We start from the raw sequence: 6,000 nt of genomic DNA on the forward strand, positions 1-6,000 counted from the left end.
AAGCTCTGAGCCCAAGTTCTGACCAGACGACTTTCAGAGGTGCCATTCAGCCCCATTCATTCCATAACTCTACAACAGCTGGATACCTACAGTATAATTCCTGTTGTATTTCCCCAGTGAACTGATATGAATCCTTCATCACTACTGTTTTCACAGGCACACCTTTTGTAACCACCACATATATCACAAAAGAGAGAAAAAATCCAACATGAGGAAAAATTGAGGCGAAGTAGTACAAGAGAGCTACACAGAACCTCCAGTGTTTCAAAGCTGCTGGACGCTGCTAGTGTTGGCATGAGAGGAAGCATAAAGAGGATTAAGTGCAAGGGCAATTCTGTGTGAGGCATTCCGCTAGCAGAGTCTCCTGTCATCCTCCCACTTTTCAACATGATGGCAATCCAAGCTGTGCAGTCTTGGATGTAGCTCCAAGCGCTGAATCACTTTGACTCCCCTCCCTCCCCTGCAGTGATCACACGTAGGAAGCAGACATGACTGAGAGAGACATGGGCCAGTTTCTAAAAGAAAAGTCACTTCTGAACACAATCTTCTATGGAAAGGGACTGTTTGGTTTCATCGCTTAACATACACCCCAATGGCCTGATGAGAAACACTTGTCAAGCTGAATTTCCTTCCTCGGACTTGGGGTTAGGAAGCTATACTTGCTGCAAAAGGATGTTTGTAGCCTTGAAATGGGATTAGTCCCTTGATATCCTTCCTCCTTAATAGTCCCCACTCACATTCAATACCAAAAGAATGACAAACAAGTTGTCCCTGACACACATTGTCCCTGTTGTACCTTCACAAGGTAATTTTAACATGGTACGAAACCTTTCATGTTAGAATATTAAGGCTGCAAAGTGAAATTCTCTCAGTGATATGATATTAACTCTGTTCTCTTATTAGTGTAAATGAGTATCTGAAATTGTGACAAGCTACTGCCTAATTGGCGTTATCTTCTGCATACGTGGGTAACGTACCTGCTTGATATCGACCTGGTAACACAGCAAATGGTGATTAAATGGGTGGTTAGTTGAACATTCTCTGTGAACATCTGTTTTGGTACTTTAAACTGTGCCAGTGCACAGGACCAGATCACTTGTACAATTCTGCCCTGGACAAATTTGGCTTTTTAAATTTCACAGACACTGTTTGTGAGTAGAGTCAGGCAGGAGATCTGAAGTGAGAGCTTAGTGGGATGGGTACAACAAAAGAAAGCTCAAATTTACTAGTTTAGATACATTTCTGTGTAAATATATATTTGTGCTTTGCCCCTAGCCCTACTCACACCAGGGCCATAGTCTTCATCCTTGATAGGACAAGAGGTAATGGGCTTAAATTAAGCCAGGGGAGTTTCAGATTGGATATTAGGAAAAACTCAGAAATCAGTGGTGATGCATGGGCACAGGTTGCCCAGGGGGGTGGGGGAGTCATCGTCCCTGGAGGTGTTCAAGAATGGACAGAGGTGGCACTGAGTGACGTGGTCTTGAGTAGTCATAGACATGGGTTGATGGTTGGACTAGATGACCTTAGTGGTCTTTCCAGCCTTAATGATTCTATGCTTCTATGATCCTCAACTTTGATCGGGCTTTCCTTGACTTGGACTTTCTTACCAACCTGCACCTGCTCTGCCTAATTCCATCCCAAGGTGCATCCTTGCCTTTACACTCCGTATTAATCCTGCTTTTCTTTACCTCATCCTGTCTCTAGGATGTACAATGTAGTTTAGATCACCTCTTTGACTTGCAAACTCTCCCTGTATTACTCTGCCACTGTCAATTCCTGTACTTTTGACCCCATTTTGCCTTAATTTTCATCACCAATTTCAGTCTGGCCGAATCAGTAGGCAGACCCATGATTCTTCAGCAGAGCTGTTTTCCTCAGGCTATGAGCAAGAGAAACACTTCAGTATGTCCTTAAATCTCTCCCCCTAGGCATAATTAAACATGATCTCCTGTTGCCATGAGCAAGGAGGATGCCTGCTGTGGAGGGAGGCAGGATTGCCTAGAGAACTCCTGAACAATGTGGACTCCTGAGCAATGTGAAATAATTCAGAGAGTCTCGGCAGGACTGATGCTAAATCACAGATGAAAACAGCAATCTGTCAGCAGTGTGTTTCCTGTTTTTGTTGTGGCCCAGATGATTTTGCTGCTGAAAGGCCAAAAATGACACATACGAAGAAAAGATAGGAGTAAATACAGGCTGGGGGAACTATTCAGTATACAGTAATTGTAAAGCACCAGAAATTAAAAGCTAGACTGAGTCTAGGGATAATCTACCCTAGAAATTGGTGATATGCCATAATCTGGGGAAAATGGATTTGGAACCAGCTAAACTAAACAGCCGTGCCTTAGGCTGGAATTAGCACTTTTCTCTCACTTGCACTCAGTATCATGTTTAATCCAAGATCTGCATCAAAACTGTTTCAGCTGTGTTGGCCAGATTTTGAGACCTCAATAATCATTGTTTCCTTGCACCTCTGGTGTTGGGCTATTGTTAAGTTTGTTTTTCTTTGCTCTTGCACAATTTGACCTTTTACCTCCTATAACCAGCCTTAAAAATAATTTTTAAAGAAGTATTTCTCGGGTTTTAGAAATGTTTGAGAAGATTCTCTCAATTGGCGCGACTCCGCTTGAAGCTGTATCAGGCCAGAGTCCACCCTAGCTGGGGAATATGAGCAGCTTCAGGCACTGAAAGGTAGTAGCTCTGTGGTTAGCACAAACTGTCTCAAGTGGTAATTACAATTATTTTTTACCCCTCTTACCCAGAGGAATAACTGCTGCACTCTGCTGCCTTGCTCCTTTTAAAGCCTCTGCTCTTCACGATTTTGATGTTTTGCTCCAGTATCCTCATTGCACTTGCGCCAAATAATCCCACCTTAATGACCCCGTTGGCTCCAGGAGGAGCCATTGCTGCTTGCATGTTTCAACTTATAGAATCACCACAAAATTGTTTGAGTTGGAAGGGACCCTTAACCATCGAATAGTCCAACTCCTCAGCAATGAGCAGGGACACCTGCAGCTCCATTGGTGCTCAGAGCCCCGTCCAGCCTGACCTTGAGCGTCTCCAGGGATGGGGCATCCACCACAGATCTGGGCAAGCTGTGCTTCACCACCCTTATTGCAAAAAACTTCTCCCTTATATCCAGTCAAGGTCTCCTCTCTTTTAGTTTGAAACCATTTCCCCTTGTCCTATCACAACAGACTCTGCTAGACGTGTGCTTACATGCAGTGCCTTTACCAGGCTTTACCTTGGGTTACCAGCAAGAAAACTGATGGATATCTATTCAGGGAGTACAAAAAAATAATGAAGCATATGTCTACCAGTCTTTAATTACATAAACACTCTTATAATAAGCATTCTTGGCAAAATCTATGACCCAGCTGTGCCACTTTTCCTGTGGTACTTCTATGCCTGGACCATCCTGCCTAGCTGAATCTCTGAAGCCAGGGCAGAAGGGGGATAGCATCAGGTGTTAAAGACAAAGAGCAGTCTATGTGGTTATCAGCAAAGCCCTTGCACCCCAAACTTCCCTTCCCTTGACTTGAGCCGGTTGCTCAGGGTCCTGGTCCTGCTGCAGCTCCTGAACCAAAGCCATGGGCTCAAGCGAGGCCACGGGTGACTGCAGCCGTCTGTCCTCTGTGCCCAGAGCTGTGAGATCAGAGTCTGAGCATCCACATTCTCCACGCAGATGATTTTACACTACACGTACAAACCGGATTATTGTCAGCGAAGAATCATGTATCACGCAGCAAGGCAAGAAGGCAAAACGCTTGTCCTTCAGGAATTTCTAGCTATGGAAAATAACAGATAGCGTGTATCCACAACAAAATAAGAGAAAATACTCAAGAGTTAAATCTGATGCATACAAAATGCTGCATGAACTATAGCTCAAGATATTTGCTATGTTCGTTGAAATCTCTCTCACGCAGCGGTTTAAAAGACATTCACGTTTTTTCAAGTAATCTTTTCCCAGCTATTCTGTATTAATAGCTATTTACATAATAAGCTATTGTAAAAGATATATGCATAGCATATTTCTTTGAAGATATGCTCTGGGTAACTTGGAATAAATCCTACCTCATTTAATACAGATTTTCTGAGACGTGTAGAAAAAATGAGAGCCCTGAAAAACCTGGAAAGGATTCAAATCTGATGAAAAACAAAAATATTTTATATGATTAAATTTTCCGAGCAGCTTTAATAAATACACCAATATTTAAAACAGAGCAAAACAGCGCAGTGAGGTATGTCAGCATTTCTCAGGGCTTCGAGCAGTTCTGCAGGACGTGAATACTGCAGACTTACAGCCAGCTGTTAGCCCTCCTTGTCCTTCTAAAATGGCTGTGGAGTAATTGAGTAGGTAAAGCAGCATTAGCAGGTGCTGTGTAAAGGTGTTAGAACACCTGAAATCTTTTGACTGTAAGCAAAATAAAATGGAGATCAATACAGCCAGTAAGTCGTTTAAAAATTAAGCTAAAGTTTACACTTTATTTAATAAAAATTAATGTTTTTTTTTTTTCTTTAAATTTTATTTTTAATAGCAGGGTAGTAAAAAGCTGGAAAGAATCACATTTACCCCTTAAAATTGGGGTTCCTTCATGACTATTTTGCCTTTGGAGTTCATTCCACACGTAAGCTATTTAAAAATTCCCATTTTTTAAGCCCTGATTTTTCAGGCGTTGCAGCAATTGAGAATACTGTCTGTGTACAAAATTCAGTTCTTTGACTGCATGTTTTTAGTATGCAGAACTCGAGGTTCTGGAAATATTTCATTATCTATTTACAGCACTCTTTTGAGAGGGTCACTCGTGCACTCTAATTGAAAAAAAAGAGTTAAAATGGGGAAATGAAAGCAGGAAAGAAATTGAAACGTGTGTCTGTTCTGCCGCGGCACAGCCCGTCTGTTAGGGCAGATCTGAACTCTCATCTCGTTGATTTGCATCAGATGCCTTTAACTTTTGTCTGAGTCCTTACTGAAGCTGTTGGAATTCGTTTGTAAGCGTAGTCCGAAGGAGCAGTTCATACCATTATCCCGACAGGCGGCTCAACCGGGGCAGTCCATCGAAAATGCCTATTTAAAACTCAGAGGCAGAACATTTAATGCTTTCCTTTTTCAAATACACAAGGATCGTTTGCTAAGGAAATGGGAAATTGGAACTTTGTTTTTTACATTTTCTAGAAAACAGATGTACTTTTCATCTTATTAGCTTCCTTCGCGTTGATGTGACAATGCACAATGCTTTCCAAGCCACAAATTAGGCTTTTTAAGGCATCTATAAAAAATACTTTTAAATAATAAAGTTCAGGTTTTTAATAAATAAATGTTTACCAATCTGCAGCAAGAGAAGCGGTATCCAGGGTAATAGAGATTTAGTAGGGCTTTAACTCATAGGCTCCAATTCCACAAATCACTTTAACATGTAGTTCAGTAGATGAAAAATTCCTTTAAATTAAACATATAATGAACTCCGTCACCACAATGAAATTCGGCCATCTAAATAAGGAATCTTTCCAGTGATTAATAAACACAGCACTCATTTTCTGAGACCTGCTTTCCCACGTGCTTCAAATTTAGGTCCTGGACAGGAGTGCAGGTTGTCCGAACTTCACAGGTAGATTTTTCCTGATAATTTCACTGTTCAGGAGGCTCCATTTGCAATTCTTGTTCGGGTGGATCTTCTCATCACCTTGTAACACAAAGAAGGGCTTGCAATCTCTGAGAGCATGGGATTATCCCTAAGCTTTGTGAACATGGATTGCCTGCAGGGATGCAGCTTTGGCCAGACGTTGACAGTTGCTCGCCACCAAAATACGAGGGGCTGGCAGTGAGGTGCAGGAAGTGTTTTCCTAAAAGATGCTAGTGAAGAGCAGAAGCCTGCTGAAAAGGGTTTTACATATTGATGTGGAAGGAAAAACTTGACTGGAAAATCTTGACCGACTCAGAGGACAGTTTTTCTTTGTAGAAAATGCTTAAACATTTTGCAGACAGAAATCCTATGA

The sequence above is a fragment of the Lagopus leucura genome, unplaced genomic scaffold, assembly GCF_019238085.1.
Source record: "Lagopus leucura isolate 7727_CA_CO unplaced genomic scaffold, USGS_WTPT01 Super-Scaffold_73, whole genome shotgun sequence".
Lineage (NCBI taxonomy): Eukaryota > Metazoa > Chordata > Aves > Galliformes > Phasianidae > Lagopus > Lagopus leucura.